General features: G+C 37.8%; 4 non-coding genes and 49 pseudogenes across 4 annotated transcripts; all 53 read left to right on the top strand.

Moving 5' to 3' along the window:
* Positions 1–88, top strand: part of LOC148468627 (5S ribosomal RNA) — a 119-nt pseudogene extending 31 nt beyond the window's left edge.
* Positions 89–203: 115 nt separating this feature from the next.
* LOC148468626 (5S ribosomal RNA) lies at positions 204–322 on the top strand (annotated as a pseudogene).
* A 116-nt stretch (positions 323–438) lies between these two features.
* On the top strand, positions 439–557 carry LOC148468625 (5S ribosomal RNA; annotated as a pseudogene).
* Positions 558–673: 116 nt separating this feature from the next.
* On the top strand, positions 674–792 carry LOC148468624 (5S ribosomal RNA; annotated as a pseudogene).
* Positions 793–908: 116 nt separating this feature from the next.
* On the top strand, positions 909–1,027 carry LOC148468623 (5S ribosomal RNA; annotated as a pseudogene).
* A 115-nt stretch (positions 1,028–1,142) lies between these two features.
* Positions 1,143–1,261, top strand: LOC148468622 (5S ribosomal RNA; annotated as a pseudogene).
* Positions 1,262–1,377: 116 nt separating this feature from the next.
* LOC148468621 (5S ribosomal RNA) lies at positions 1,378–1,496 on the top strand (annotated as a pseudogene).
* A 115-nt stretch (positions 1,497–1,611) lies between these two features.
* On the top strand, positions 1,612–1,730 carry LOC148468620 (5S ribosomal RNA; annotated as a pseudogene).
* Positions 1,731–1,846: 116 nt separating this feature from the next.
* On the top strand, positions 1,847–1,965 carry LOC148468619 (5S ribosomal RNA; annotated as a pseudogene).
* A 116-nt stretch (positions 1,966–2,081) lies between these two features.
* On the top strand, positions 2,082–2,200 carry LOC148468618 (5S ribosomal RNA; annotated as a pseudogene).
* Positions 2,201–2,316: 116 nt separating this feature from the next.
* Positions 2,317–2,435, top strand: LOC148468617 (5S ribosomal RNA; annotated as a pseudogene).
* Positions 2,436–2,551: 116 nt separating this feature from the next.
* LOC148468616 (5S ribosomal RNA) lies at positions 2,552–2,670 on the top strand (annotated as a pseudogene).
* A 116-nt stretch (positions 2,671–2,786) lies between these two features.
* Positions 2,787–2,905, top strand: LOC148468615 (5S ribosomal RNA; annotated as a pseudogene).
* Positions 2,906–3,020: 115 nt separating this feature from the next.
* On the top strand, positions 3,021–3,139 carry LOC148468614 (5S ribosomal RNA; annotated as a pseudogene).
* Positions 3,140–3,255: 116 nt separating this feature from the next.
* Positions 3,256–3,374, top strand: LOC148468613 (5S ribosomal RNA; annotated as a pseudogene).
* Positions 3,375–3,490: 116 nt separating this feature from the next.
* On the top strand, positions 3,491–3,609 carry LOC148468612 (5S ribosomal RNA; annotated as a pseudogene).
* A 115-nt stretch (positions 3,610–3,724) lies between these two features.
* Positions 3,725–3,843, top strand: LOC148468611 (5S ribosomal RNA; annotated as a pseudogene).
* A 116-nt stretch (positions 3,844–3,959) lies between these two features.
* Positions 3,960–4,078, top strand: LOC148468610 (5S ribosomal RNA; annotated as a pseudogene).
* A 116-nt stretch (positions 4,079–4,194) lies between these two features.
* Positions 4,195–4,313, top strand: LOC148468609 (5S ribosomal RNA; annotated as a pseudogene).
* A 351-nt stretch (positions 4,314–4,664) lies between these two features.
* Positions 4,665–4,783, top strand: LOC148468608 (5S ribosomal RNA; annotated as a pseudogene).
* A 116-nt stretch (positions 4,784–4,899) lies between these two features.
* Positions 4,900–5,018, top strand: LOC148468607 (5S ribosomal RNA; annotated as a pseudogene).
* Positions 5,019–5,133: 115 nt separating this feature from the next.
* On the top strand, positions 5,134–5,252 carry LOC148468606 (5S ribosomal RNA; annotated as a pseudogene).
* A 116-nt stretch (positions 5,253–5,368) lies between these two features.
* Positions 5,369–5,487, top strand: LOC148468605 (5S ribosomal RNA; annotated as a pseudogene).
* Positions 5,488–5,602: 115 nt separating this feature from the next.
* On the top strand, positions 5,603–5,721 carry LOC148468604 (5S ribosomal RNA; annotated as a pseudogene).
* Positions 5,722–5,837: 116 nt separating this feature from the next.
* Positions 5,838–5,956, top strand: LOC148468603 (5S ribosomal RNA; annotated as a pseudogene).
* Positions 5,957–6,072: 116 nt separating this feature from the next.
* LOC148468602 (5S ribosomal RNA) lies at positions 6,073–6,191 on the top strand (annotated as a pseudogene).
* A 115-nt stretch (positions 6,192–6,306) lies between these two features.
* LOC148468601 (5S ribosomal RNA) lies at positions 6,307–6,425 on the top strand. The gene has a single exon (XR_015873561.1). It is a non-coding gene; the product is annotated as a 5S ribosomal RNA (ribosomal RNA).
* Positions 6,426–6,541: 116 nt separating this feature from the next.
* On the top strand, positions 6,542–6,660 carry LOC148468600 (5S ribosomal RNA; annotated as a pseudogene).
* Positions 6,661–6,776: 116 nt separating this feature from the next.
* Positions 6,777–6,895, top strand: LOC148468599 (5S ribosomal RNA; annotated as a pseudogene).
* A 115-nt stretch (positions 6,896–7,010) lies between these two features.
* Positions 7,011–7,129, top strand: LOC148468598 (5S ribosomal RNA; annotated as a pseudogene).
* A 116-nt stretch (positions 7,130–7,245) lies between these two features.
* On the top strand, positions 7,246–7,364 carry LOC148468597 (5S ribosomal RNA; annotated as a pseudogene).
* Positions 7,365–7,479: 115 nt separating this feature from the next.
* Positions 7,480–7,598, top strand: LOC148468596 (5S ribosomal RNA; annotated as a pseudogene).
* A 116-nt stretch (positions 7,599–7,714) lies between these two features.
* On the top strand, positions 7,715–7,833 carry LOC148468595 (5S ribosomal RNA; annotated as a pseudogene).
* A 116-nt stretch (positions 7,834–7,949) lies between these two features.
* LOC148468594 (5S ribosomal RNA) lies at positions 7,950–8,068 on the top strand (annotated as a pseudogene).
* Positions 8,069–8,183: 115 nt separating this feature from the next.
* On the top strand, positions 8,184–8,302 carry LOC148468593 (5S ribosomal RNA). The gene has a single exon (XR_015873560.1). It is a non-coding gene; the product is annotated as a 5S ribosomal RNA (ribosomal RNA).
* Positions 8,303–8,418: 116 nt separating this feature from the next.
* On the top strand, positions 8,419–8,537 carry LOC148468592 (5S ribosomal RNA; annotated as a pseudogene).
* Positions 8,538–8,653: 116 nt separating this feature from the next.
* LOC148468591 (5S ribosomal RNA) lies at positions 8,654–8,772 on the top strand (annotated as a pseudogene).
* A 115-nt stretch (positions 8,773–8,887) lies between these two features.
* On the top strand, positions 8,888–9,006 carry LOC148468590 (5S ribosomal RNA; annotated as a pseudogene).
* Positions 9,007–9,122: 116 nt separating this feature from the next.
* On the top strand, positions 9,123–9,241 carry LOC148468589 (5S ribosomal RNA; annotated as a pseudogene).
* Positions 9,242–9,357: 116 nt separating this feature from the next.
* Positions 9,358–9,476, top strand: LOC148468588 (5S ribosomal RNA). The gene has a single exon (XR_015873805.1). It is a non-coding gene; the product is annotated as a 5S ribosomal RNA (ribosomal RNA).
* A 116-nt stretch (positions 9,477–9,592) lies between these two features.
* On the top strand, positions 9,593–9,711 carry LOC148468587 (5S ribosomal RNA; annotated as a pseudogene).
* Positions 9,712–9,826: 115 nt separating this feature from the next.
* Positions 9,827–9,945, top strand: LOC148468586 (5S ribosomal RNA; annotated as a pseudogene).
* Positions 9,946–10,061: 116 nt separating this feature from the next.
* On the top strand, positions 10,062–10,180 carry LOC148468585 (5S ribosomal RNA; annotated as a pseudogene).
* A 115-nt stretch (positions 10,181–10,295) lies between these two features.
* On the top strand, positions 10,296–10,414 carry LOC148468584 (5S ribosomal RNA; annotated as a pseudogene).
* A 116-nt stretch (positions 10,415–10,530) lies between these two features.
* Positions 10,531–10,649, top strand: LOC148468583 (5S ribosomal RNA; annotated as a pseudogene).
* Positions 10,650–10,765: 116 nt separating this feature from the next.
* Positions 10,766–10,884, top strand: LOC148468582 (5S ribosomal RNA; annotated as a pseudogene).
* A 116-nt stretch (positions 10,885–11,000) lies between these two features.
* On the top strand, positions 11,001–11,119 carry LOC148468581 (5S ribosomal RNA; annotated as a pseudogene).
* A 116-nt stretch (positions 11,120–11,235) lies between these two features.
* Positions 11,236–11,354, top strand: LOC148468580 (5S ribosomal RNA; annotated as a pseudogene).
* Positions 11,355–11,470: 116 nt separating this feature from the next.
* On the top strand, positions 11,471–11,589 carry LOC148468579 (5S ribosomal RNA; annotated as a pseudogene).
* Positions 11,590–11,704: 115 nt separating this feature from the next.
* Positions 11,705–11,823, top strand: LOC148468578 (5S ribosomal RNA; annotated as a pseudogene).
* A 116-nt stretch (positions 11,824–11,939) lies between these two features.
* Positions 11,940–12,058, top strand: LOC148468577 (5S ribosomal RNA). The gene has a single exon (XR_015873804.1). It is a non-coding gene; the product is annotated as a 5S ribosomal RNA (ribosomal RNA).
* A 116-nt stretch (positions 12,059–12,174) lies between these two features.
* On the top strand, positions 12,175–12,293 carry LOC148468576 (5S ribosomal RNA; annotated as a pseudogene).
* A 115-nt stretch (positions 12,294–12,408) lies between these two features.
* LOC148468575 (5S ribosomal RNA) overlaps positions 12,409–12,500 on the top strand; it is a 119-nt pseudogene continuing 27 nt past the window's right edge.

Below are 12,500 nucleotides of genomic sequence, written 5' to 3'. Positions count from 1 at the left end.
ATCTCGTCTGATCTTGGAAGCTATGCAGTGTTGGGCCTGGTTAGTACTTGGATGGGAGACCACCTGGGAATACCAGGAGCTGTAGGTAATTTTATACTGCCAAAACATTCTTTTCTATTACATTTTACATTTCATTTTTCAACTTATCATTGAATTTACTTGAGTTAAGAAGTAAAAGAGGTCTAAAATTAATGTTTTTGAGCACCTACAGCCAAACCACACTGGACATGCCCAATCTCGTCTGATCTTGGAAGCTATGCAGTGTTGGGCCTGGTTAGTACTTGGATGGGTGACCACCTAGGAATCCCAGGTTCTGTAGGTAATTTTATACTGCCATAACAGTCTATTCTATTACATTTTACATTTAATTTTTTCAACTTATCAATGAATTTACTTGAGTTAAGAAGTAATAGAGGTCAAAAGTTAATGCTTTTGAGCACCTACAGCCAAACCACACTGGACATTCCCAATCTCGTTTGATCTTGGAAGCTATGCAGTGTTGGGCCTGGTTAGTTCTTGGACGGGAGACCACCTGGGAATACAAGGTGCTGTAGGTAATTTTATACTGCCATAACATTCTTTTCTATTACATTTTACATTTAATTTTTTCAACTTATCAATGAATTTACTTGAGTTAAGAAGTAAAAGAGGTCTAAAGTTAATGTTTTTGAGCACCTACTGCCAAACCACACTGGACATGCCCAATCTTGTTTGATCTTGGAAGCTATGCAGTGTTGGGCCTGGTTAGAACTTGCATGGGAGACCACCTGGGAATACCAGGTGCTGTATGTAATTTTATACTGCCATAACATTCTTTTCTATTACATTTTACATTTAATTTTTTCAACTTATCAATGAATTTACTTGAGTTAAGAAGTAATAGAGGTCTTAAGTTAATGGCTTTGGGCACCTACAGCCAAACCACACTGGATATGCCCAATCTCGTCTGATCTTGGAAGCTATGCAGTGTTGGGCCTGGTTAGTACTTGGATGGGAGACCACCTGGGAATACCAGGAGCTGTAGGTAATTTTATACTGCCATAACATTCTTTTCTATTACATTTTACATTTCATTTTTCAACTAATCATTGAATTTACTTGAGTTATGAAGTAAAAGAGGCCTAAAGTTAATGTTTTTGAGCACCTACAGCCAAACCACACTGGACATGCCCAATATCGTCTGATATTGGAAGCTATGCAGTGTTGGGACTGGTTAGTACTTGAATGGGAGACCACCTGGGAATACCAGGTGCTGTAGGTAATTTTATACTGCCATAACATTCTTTTCTATTACATTTTACATTTAATTTTTTCAACATATCAATGAATTTACTTGAGTTAAGAAGTAATAGAGGTCTAAAATTAATGTTTTTGAGCACCTACAGCCAAACCACACTGGACATGCCCAATATCGTCTGATATTGGAAGCTATGCAGTGTTGGGACTGGTTAGTACTTGAATGGGAGACCACCTGGGAATACCAGGTGCTGTAGGTAATTTTATACTGCCATAACATTCTTTTCCATTACATTTTACATTTCATTTTTCAACTTATCATTGAATTTACTTGAGTTAAGAAGTAAAAGAGGTCTAAAGATAATGTTTTTGAGCACCTACAGCCAAACCACACTGGACATGCCCAATCTCGTCTGATCTTGGAAGCTATGCAGTGGTGGGCCAGGTTAGTACTTGGATTGGAGACCACCTAGGAATCCCAGGTGCTGTAGGTAATTTTATACTGCCATAACAGTCTTTTCTACTACATTTTACATTTAATTTTTTCAACTTATCAATGAATTTACTTGAGTTAAGAAGTAATAGAGGTCTAAAGTTAATGCTTTTGAGCAGCTACAGCCAAACCACACTGGACATGCCCAATCTCGTCTGATCTTGGAAGCTATGCAGTGTTGGGCCTGGTTAGTACTTCGAGGGGAGACCACCTGGGAATACCAGGTGCTGTAGGTAATTTTATATAGCCATTACATTCTTTTCTATTACATTTTACATTACATTTTTTCAACTTATCAATGAATTTTCTTGAGTTAAGAAGTAAAAGAGGTCTAAAGTTAATGTTTTTGAGCACCTACAGTCAAACCACACTGGACATGCCCAATCTCGTCTGATCTTGGAAGCTATGCAGTGTTGGGCCTGGTTAGTACTTGGATGGGAAACCACCTGGGAATACCAGGTGCTGTAGGTAATTTTATACTGCCATAACATTCTTTTCTATTACATTTTACATTTAATTTTTTCAACTTATCAATGAATTTACTTGAGTTAAGAAGTAATAGAGTTCTAAATTTAATGCTTTTGAGCACCTACAGCCAAACCACACTGGACATGCCCAATCTCGTCTGATCTTGTAAGCTTTGCTGTGTTGGGCCTGGTTTGTACTTGGATGGGAGACCACCTGAGAATACCAGTTGCTGTAGGAAATTTTATACAGCCAAAACATTCTTTTCTATTACATTTTACATTTAATTTTTTCAACTTATCAATGAATTTACTTGAGTTAAGAAGTAAAAGAGGTCTAAAGTTAATGTTTTTGAGCACCTACTGCCAAACCACACTGGACATGCCCAATCTTGTTTGATCTTGGAAGCTATGCAGTGTTGGTCCTGTTTAGTACTTGCATGGGAGACCACCTGGGAATACCAGGTGCTGTAGGTAATTTTTTACTGCCATAACATTCTTTTCTATTACATTTTACATTTAATTTTTTCAACTTATCAATGAATTTACTTGAGTTAAGAAGTAATAGAGGTCTTAAGTTAATGGCTTTGGGCACCTACAGCCAAACCACACTGGACATGCCCAATCTCGTCTGATCTTGGAAGCTATGCAGTGTTGGGCCTGGTTAGAACTTGGATGGGAGACCAACTGGGAATACCAGGAGCTGTAGGTAATTTTATACTGCCGTAACTTTCTTTTCTATTACATTTTACATTTCATTTTTCAACTTATCATTGAATTTACTTGAGTTAAGAAGTAAAAGAGGTCTAAAGTTAATGTTTTTGAGCACCTACAGCCAAACCACACTGGACATGCCCAATCTCGTCTGAACTTGGAAGCTATGCAGTGTTGGGCCTGGTTAGTACTTGGATGGTGGACCACCTGGGAATACCAGGTGCTGTAGGTAATTTTATACTGCCATAACATTCTTTTCTATTACATTTTACATTTAATTTTTTCAACTTATCAATGAATTTACTTGAGTTAAGAAGTAATAGAGGTCTAAAGTTAATGTGTTTGAGCACCTACAGCCAAACCACACTGGACATGCCCAATCTCGTCTGAACTTGTAAGCTATGCAGTGTTGGGCCTGGTTAGTACTTGGATGGGAGACCACCTGGGAATACCAGGAGCTGTAGGTAATTTTATACTGCCATAACATTCTTTTCTATTACATTTTACATTTAATTTTTTCAACTTATCAATGAATTTACTTGAGTTAAGAAGTAATAGAGGTCTAAAATTATTGGTTTGGGACACCTACAGCCAAAGCACACTGGACATGCCCAATATCATCTGATCTTGGAAGCTATGCAGTGTTGGGCCTGGTTAGTACTTGGATGGGAGACCACCTAGGAATCCCAGGTGCTGTAGGTAATTTTATACTGCCATAACATTCTTTTCTATTACATTTTACATTTCATTTTTCAACTAATCATTGAATTTACTTGAGTTAAGAAGTAAAAGAGGTCTATAGTTAATGTTTTTGAGCACCTACAGCCAAACCACACTGGAAACGCCCAATCTCGACTGAACTTGGAAGCTATGCAGTGTTCGGCCTGGTTAGTACTTGGATGGGAGACCACCTGGGAATACCAGGTGCTGTAGGTAATTTTATACTGCCATAACATTCTTTTCTATTACATTTTACATTTAATTTTTTCAACTTATCAATGAATTTACTTGAGTTAAGAAGTAATAGAGGTCTAAAGTTAATGTTTTTGAGCACCTACAGCCAAACCACACAGGACATGCCCAATCTCGTCTGAACTTGGAAGCTATGCAGTGTTGGGCCTGGTTAGTACTTGGATGGGAGATCACCTGGGAATACCAGGTGCTGTAGGTAATTTTATATAGCCATTACATTCTTTTCTATTACATTTTACATTACATTTTTTCAACTTATCAATGAATTTTCTTGAGTTAAGAAGTAAAAGAGGTCTAAAGTTAATGTTTTTGAGAACCTACAGTCAAACCACACTGGACATGCCCAATCTCGTCTGATCTTGGAAGCTATGCAGTGTTGGGCCTGGTTAGTACTTGGATGGGAAACCACCTGGGAATACCAGGTGCTGTAGGTAATTTTATACTGCCATAACATTCTTTTCTATTACATTTTACATTTAATTTTTTCAACTTATCAATGAATTTACTTGAGTTAAGAAGTAATAGAGGTCTAAATTTAATGCTTTTGAGCACCTACAGCCAAACCACACTGGACATGCCCAATCTCGTCTGATCTTGTAAGCTTTGCTGTGTTGGGCCTGGTTTGTACTTGGATGGGAGACCACCTGAGAATATCAGTTGCTGTAGGAAATTTTATACAGCCAAAACATTCTTTTCTATTTCATTTTACATTTAATTTTTTCAACTTATCAATGAATTTACTTGAGTTAAGAAGTAAAAGAGGTCTAAAGTTAATGTTTTTGAGCACCTACTGCCAAACCACACTGGACATGCCCAATCTTCTTTGATCTTGGAAGCTATGCAGTGTTGTGCCTGGTTAGTACTTGCATGGGAGACCACCTGGGAATACCAGGTGCTGTAGGTAATTTTATACTGCCATAACATTCTTTTCTATTACATTTTACATTTAATTTTTTCAACTTATCAATGAATTTACTTGAGTTAAGAAGTAATAGAGGTCTTAAGTTAATGGCTTTGGGCACCTACAGCCAAACCACACTGGACATGCCCAATCTCGTCTGATCTTGGAAGCTATGCAGTGTTGGGCCTGGTTAGTACTTGGATGGGAGACCACCTGGGAATACCAGGAGCTGTAGGTAATTTTATACTGCCATAACATTCTTTTCTATTACATTTTACATTTCATTTTTCAACTAATCATTGAATTTACTTGAGTTAAGAAGTAAAAGAGGCCTAAAGTTAATATTTTTGAGCACCTACAGCCAAACCACACTGGACATGCCCAATCTCGACTGAACTTGGAAGCTATGCAGTGTTGGGCCTGGTTAGTACTTGGATGGGAGACCATCTGGGAATACCAGGTGCTGTAGGTAATTTTATACTGCCATAACATTCTTTTCTATTACATTTTACATTTAATTTTTTCAACTTATCAATGAATTTACTTGAGTTAAGAAGTAATAGAGGTCTAAAGTTAATGGTTTTGGGCAACTACAGCCAAACCACACTGGACATGCCCAATCTCGTCTGATCTTGGAAGCTATGCAGTGTTGGGCCTGGTTAGTACTTGGATGGGAGACCACCTGGGAATACCAGGAGCTGTAGGTAATTTTATACTGCCAAAACATTCTTTTCTATTACATTTTACATTTCATTTTTCAACTTATCATTGAATTTACTTGAGTTAAGAAGTAAAAGAGGTCTAAAATTAATGTTTTTGAGCACCTACAGCCAAACCACACTGGACATGCCCAATCTCATCTGATCTTGGAAGCTATGCAGTGTTGGGCCTGGTTAGTACTTGGATGGGTGACCACCTAGGAATCTCAGGTTCTGTAGGTAATTTTATACTGCCATAACAGTCTATTCTATTACATTTTACATTTAATTTTTTCAACTTATCAATGAATTTACTTGAGTTAAGAAGTAATAGAGGTCAAAAGCTAATGCTTTTGAGCACCTACAGCCAAACCACACTGGACATTCCCAATCTCGTTTGATCTTGGAAGCTATGCAGTGTTGGGCCTGGTTAGTACTTGGACGGGAGACCACCTGGGAATACAAGGTGCTGTAGGTAATTTTATACTGCCATAACATTCTTTTCTATTACATTTTACATTTAATTTTTTCAACTTATCAATGATTTTACTTGAGTTAAGAAGTAATTGAGGTCTAAAGTTAAAGGTTTTGGGCACCTACAGCCAAACCACACTGGACATGCCCAATATCATCTGATCTTGGAAACTATGCAGTGTTGGGCCTGGTTAGTACTTGGATGGGAGACCACCTGGGAATGTCAGGTGCTGTAGGTAATTTAATACTGCCATAACATTCTTTTCTATTACATTTTACATTTCATTTTTCAACTAATCATTGAATTTACTTGAGTTAAGAAGTAAAAGAGGTCTAAAGTTAATGTTTTTGAGCACCTACAGCGAAACCACACTGGACATGCCCAATCTCATCTGAACTTGGAAGCTATGCAGTGTTGGGCCTGGTTAGTACTTGGATGGGGGACCACCTGGGAATACCAGGTGCTGTAGGTAATTTTATACAGCCAAAACATTCTTTTCTATTTCATTTTACATTTAATTTTTTCAACTTATCAATGAATTTACTTGAGTTAAGAAGTAAAAGAGGTCTAAAGTTAATGTTTTTGAGCACCTACTGCCAAACCACACTGGACATGCCCAATCTTCTTTGATCTTGGAAGCTATGCAGTGTTGTGCCTGGTTAGTACTTGCATGGGAGACCACCTGGGAATACCAGGTGCTGTAGGTAATTTTATACTGCCATAACATTCTTTTCTATTACATTTTACATTTAATTTTTTCAACTTATCAATGAATTTACTTGAGTTAAGAAGTAATAGAGGTCTTAAGTTAATGGCTTTGGGCACCTACAGCCAAACCACACTGGACATGCCCAATCTCGTCTGATCTTGGAAGCTATGCAGTGTTGGGCCTGGTTAGTACTTGGATGGGAGACCACCTGGGAATACCAGGAGCTGTAGGTAATTTTATACTGCCATAACATTCTTTTCTATTACATTTTACATTTCATTTTTCAACTAATCATTGAATTTACTTGAGTTAAGAAGTAAAAGAGGCCTAAAGTTAATATTTTTGAGCACCTACAGCCAAACCACACTGGACATGCCCAATCTTGACTGAACTTGGAAGCTATGCAGTGTTGGGCCTGGTTAGTACTTGGATGGGAGACCATCTGGGAATACCAGGTGCTGTAGGTAATTTTATACTGCCATAACATTCTTTTCTATTACATTTTACATTTAATTTTTTCAACTTATCAATGAATTTACTTGAGTTAAGAAGTAATAGAGGTCTAAAGTTAATGGTTTTGGGCAACTACAGCCAAACCACACTGGACATGCCCAATCTCGTCTGATCTTGGAAGCTATGCAGTGTTGGGCCTGGTTAGTACTTGGATGGGAGACCACCTGGGAATACCAGGAGCTGTAGGTAATTTTATACTGCCAAAACATTCTTTTCTATTACATTTTACATTTCATTTTTCAACTTATCATTGAATTTACTTGAGTTAAGAAGTAAAAGAGGTCTAAAATTAATGTTTTTGAGCACCTACAGCCAAACCACACTGGACATGCCCAATCTCATCTGATCTTGGAAGCTATGCAGTGTTGGGCCTGGTTAGTACTTGGATGGGTGACCACCTAGGAATCCCAGGTTCTGTAGGTAATTTTATACTGCCATAACAGTCTATTCTATTACATTTTACATTTAATTTTTTCAACTTATCAATGAATTTACTTGAGTTAAGAAGTAATAGAGGTCAAAAGTTAATGCTTTTGAGCACCTACAGCCAAACCACACTGGACATTCCCAATCTCGTTTGATCTTGGAAGCTATGCAGTGTTGGGCCTGGTTAGTACTTGGACGGGAGACCACCTGGGAATACAAGGTGCTGTAGGTAATTTTATACTGCCATAACATTCTTTTCTATTACATTTTACATTTAATTTTTTCAACTTATCAATGAATTTACTTGAGTTAAGAAGTAATTGAGGTCTAAAGTTAAAGGTTTTGGGCACCTACAGCCAAACCACACTGGACATGCCCAATATCATCTGATCTTGGAAACTATGCAGTGTTGGGCCTGGTTAGTACTTGGATGGGAGACCACCTGGGAATGTCAGGTGCTGTAGGTAATTTAATACTGCCATAACATTCTTTTCTATTACATTTTACATTTCATTTTTCAACTAATCATTGAATTTACTTGAGTTAAGAAGTAAAAGAGGTCTAAAGTTAATGTTTTTGAGCACCTACAGCGAAACCACACTGGACATGCCCAATCTCATCTGAACTTGGAAGCTATGCAGTGTTGGGCCTGGTTAGTACTTGGATGGGGGACCACCTGGGAATACCAGGTGCTGTAGGTAATTTTATACTGCCATAACATTCTTTTCTATTACATTTTACATTTAATTTTTTCAACTTATCAATGAATTTACTTGAGTTAAGAAGTAATAGAGGTCTAAAGTTAATGTGTTTGAGCACCTACAGCCAAACCACACTGGACATGCCAAATCTTGTCTGACCTTGGAAGCTATGCAGTGTTGGGCCTGGTTAGTACTTGGATGGGAGACCACCTGGGAATACCAGGAGCTGTAGGTAATTTTATACTGCCATAACATTCTTTTCTATTACATTTTACATTTAATTTTTTCAACTTATCAATGAATTTACTTGAGTTAAGAAGTAATAGAGGTCTAAAATTATTGGTTTGGGGCACCTACAGCCAAAGCACACTGGACATGCCCAATATCGTCTGATCTTGGAAGCTATGCAGTGTTGGGCCTGGTTAGTACTTGGATGGGAGACCACCTAGGAATCCCAGGTGCTGTAGGTAATTTTATACTGCCATAACATTCTTTTCTATTACATTTTACATTTCATTTTTCAACTAATCATTGAATTTACTTGAGTTAAGAAGTAAAAGAGGTCTAAAGTTAATGTTTTTGAGCACCTACAGCCAAACCACACTGGAAAACCCCAATCTCGACTGAACTTGGAAGCTATGCAGTGTTGGGCCTGGTTAGTACTTGGATGGGAGACCACCTGGGAATACCAGGTGCTGTAGGTAATTTTATACTGCCATAACATTTTTTTCTATTACATTTTACATTTAATTTTTTCAACTTATCAATGAATTTACTTGAGTTAAGAAGTAATAGAGGTCTAAAGTTAATGTTTTTGAGCACCTACAGCCAAACCACACAGGACATGCCCAATCTCGTCTGAACTTGGAAGCTATGCAGTGTTGGGCCTGGTTAGTACTTGGATGGGAGACCACCTGGGAATACCAGGTGCTGTAGGTAATTTTATATAGCCATTACATTCTTTTCTATTACATTTTACATTACATTTTTTCAACTTATCAATGAATTTTCTTGAGTTAAGAAGTAAAAGAGGTCTAAAGTTAATGTTTTTGAGCACCTACAGTCAAACCACACTGGACATGCCCAATCTCGTCTGATCTTGGAAGCTATGCAGTGTTGGGCCTGGTTAGTACTTGGATGGGAGACCACCTGGGAATACCAGGTGCTGTAGGTAATTTTATACTGCCATAACATTCTTTTCTATTACATTTTACATTTAATTTTTTCAACTTATCAATGAATTTACTTGAGTTAAGAAGTAATAGAGGTCTTAAGTTAATGGCTTTGGGCACCTACAGCCAAACCACGCTGGATATGCCCAATCTCGTCTGATCTTGGAAGCTATGCAGTGTTGGGCCTGGTTAGTACTTGGATGGGAGACCACCTGGGAATACCAGGAGCTGTAGGTAATTTTATACTGCCATAACATTCTTTTCTATTACATTTTACATTTCATTTTTCAACTAATCATTGAATTTACTTGAGTTAAGAAGTAAAAGAGGTCTAAAGTTAATGTTTTTGAGCACCTACAGCCAAACCACACTGGACATGCCCAATCTCGACTGAACTTGGAAGCTATGCAGTGTTGGGCCTGGTTAGTACTTGGATGGGAGACCATCTGGGAATACCAGGTGCTGTAGGTAATTTTATACTGCCATAACATTCTTTTCTATTACATTTTACATTTAATTTTTTCAACTTATCAATGAATTTACTTGAGTTAAGAAGTAATAGAGGTCTAAAGTTAATGGTTTTGGGCAACTACAGCCAAACCACACTGGACATGCCCAATCTCGTCTGATCTTGGAAGCTATGCAGTGTTGGGCCTGGTTAGTACTTGGATGGGAGACCACCTGGGAATACCAGGAGCTGTAGGTAATTTTATACTGCCAAAACATTCTTTTCTATTACATTTTACATTTCATTTTTCAACTTATCATTGAATTTACTTGAGTTAAGAAGTAAAAGAGGTCTAAAATTAATGTTTTTGAGCACCTACAGCCAAACCACACTGGACATGCCCAATCTCGTCTGATCTTGGAAGCTATGCAGTGTTGGGCCTGGTTAGTACTTGGATGGGAGACCACCTAGGAATCCCAGGTTCTGTAGGTAATTTTATACTGCCATAACAGTCTATTCTATTACATTTTACATTTAATTTTTTCAACTTATCAATGAATTTACTTGAGTTAAGAAGTAATAGAGGTCAAAAGTTAATGCTTTTGAGCACCTACAGCCAAACCACACTGGACATTCCCAATCTCGTTTGATCTTGGAAGCTATGCAGTGTTGGGCCTGGTTAGTACTTGGACGGGAGACCACCTGGGAATACCAGGTGCTGTAGGTAATTTTATACTGCCATAACATTCTTTTCTATTACATTTTACATTTAATTTTTTCAACTTATCAATGAATTTACTTGAGTTAAGAAGTAATAGAGGTCTAAATTTAATGCTTTTGAGCACCTACAGCCAAACCACACTGGACATGCCCAATCTCGTCTGATCTTGTAAGCTTTGCTGTGTTGGGCCTGGTTTGTACTTGGATGGGAGACCACCTGAGAATACCAGTTGCTGTAGGAAATTTTATACAGCCAAAACATTCTTTTCTATTTCATTTTACATTTAATTTTTTCAACTTATCAATGAATTTACTTGAGTTAAGAAGTAAAAGAGGTCTAAAGTTAATGTTTTTGAGCACCTACTGCCAAACCACACTGGACATGCCCAATCTTCTTTGATCTTGGAAGCTATGCAGTGTTGTGCCTGGTTAGTACTTGCATGGGAGACCACCTGGGAATACCAGGTGCTGTAGGTAATTTTATACTGCCATAACATTCTTTTCTATTACATTTTACATTTAATTTTTTCAACTTATCAATGAATTTACTTGAGTTAAGAAGTAATAGAGGTCTTAAGTTAATGGCTTTGGGCACCTACAGCCAAACCACACTGGACATGCCCAATCTCGTCTGATCTTGGAAGCTATGCAGTGTTGGGCCTGGTTAGTACTTGGATGGGAGACCACCTGGGAATACCAGGAGCTGTAGGTAATTTTATACTGCCATAACATTCTTTTCTATTACATTTTACATTTAATTTTTTCAACTTATCAATGAATTTACTTGAGTTAACAAGTAATAGAGGTCTAAAATTATTGGTTTGGGGCACCTACAGCCAAAGCACACTGGACATGCCCAATATCGTCTGATCTTGGAAGCTATGCAGTGTTGGGCCTGGTTAGTACTTGGATGGGAGACCACCTAGGAATCCCAGGTGCTGTAGGTTATTTTATACTGCCATAACATTCTTTTCTATTACATTTTACATTTCATTTTTCAACTAATCATTGAATTTACTTGAGTTAAGAAGTAAAAGAGGTCTAAAGTTAATGTTTTTGAGCAACTACAGCCAAACCACACTGGAAATGCCCAATCTCGACTGAACTTGGAAGCTATGCAGTGTTGGGCCTGGTTAGTACTTGGATGGGAGACCACCTGGGAATACCATGTGCTGTAGGTAATTTTATATAGCCATTACATTCTTTTCTATTACATTTTACATTACATTTTTTCAACTTATCAATGAATTTTCTTGAGTTAAGAAGTAAAAGAGGTCTAAAGTTAATGTTTTTGAGCACCTACAGTCAAACCACACTGGACATGCCCAATCTCGTCTGATCTTGGAAGCTATGCAGTGTTGGGCCTGGTTAGTACTTGGATGGGAGACCACCTGGGAATACCAGGTGCTGTAGGTAATTTTATACTGCCATAACATTCTTTTCTATTACATTTTACATTTAATTTTTTCAACTTATCAATGAATTTACTTGAGTTAAGAAGTAATAGAGGTCTTAAGTTAATGGCTTTGGGCACCTACAGCCAAACCACGCTGGATATGCCCAATCTCGTCTGATCTTGGAAGCTATGCAGTGTTGGGCCTGGTTAGTACTTGGATGGGAGACCACCTGGGAATACCAGGAGCTGTAGGTAATTTTATACTGCCATAACATTCTTTTCTATTACATTTTACATTTCATTTTTCAACTAATCATTGAATTTACTTGAGTTAAGAAGTAAAAGAGGCCTAAAGTTAATGTTTTTGAGCACCTACAGCCAAACCACACTGGAGATGCCCAATCTCGACTGAACTTGGAAGCTATGCAGTGTTGGGCCTGGTTAGTACTTGGATGGGAGACC

The sequence above is a fragment of the Taudactylus pleione genome, unplaced genomic scaffold, assembly GCF_031769625.1.
Source record: "Taudactylus pleione unplaced genomic scaffold, aTauple2 ptg000967l, whole genome shotgun sequence".
Classification (NCBI taxonomy): domain Eukaryota; kingdom Metazoa; phylum Chordata; class Amphibia; order Anura; family Myobatrachidae; genus Taudactylus; species Taudactylus pleione.
Note: the sequence above shows the minus strand (reverse complement) of the source record. Positions and strands in the feature narration are given on the sequence as shown.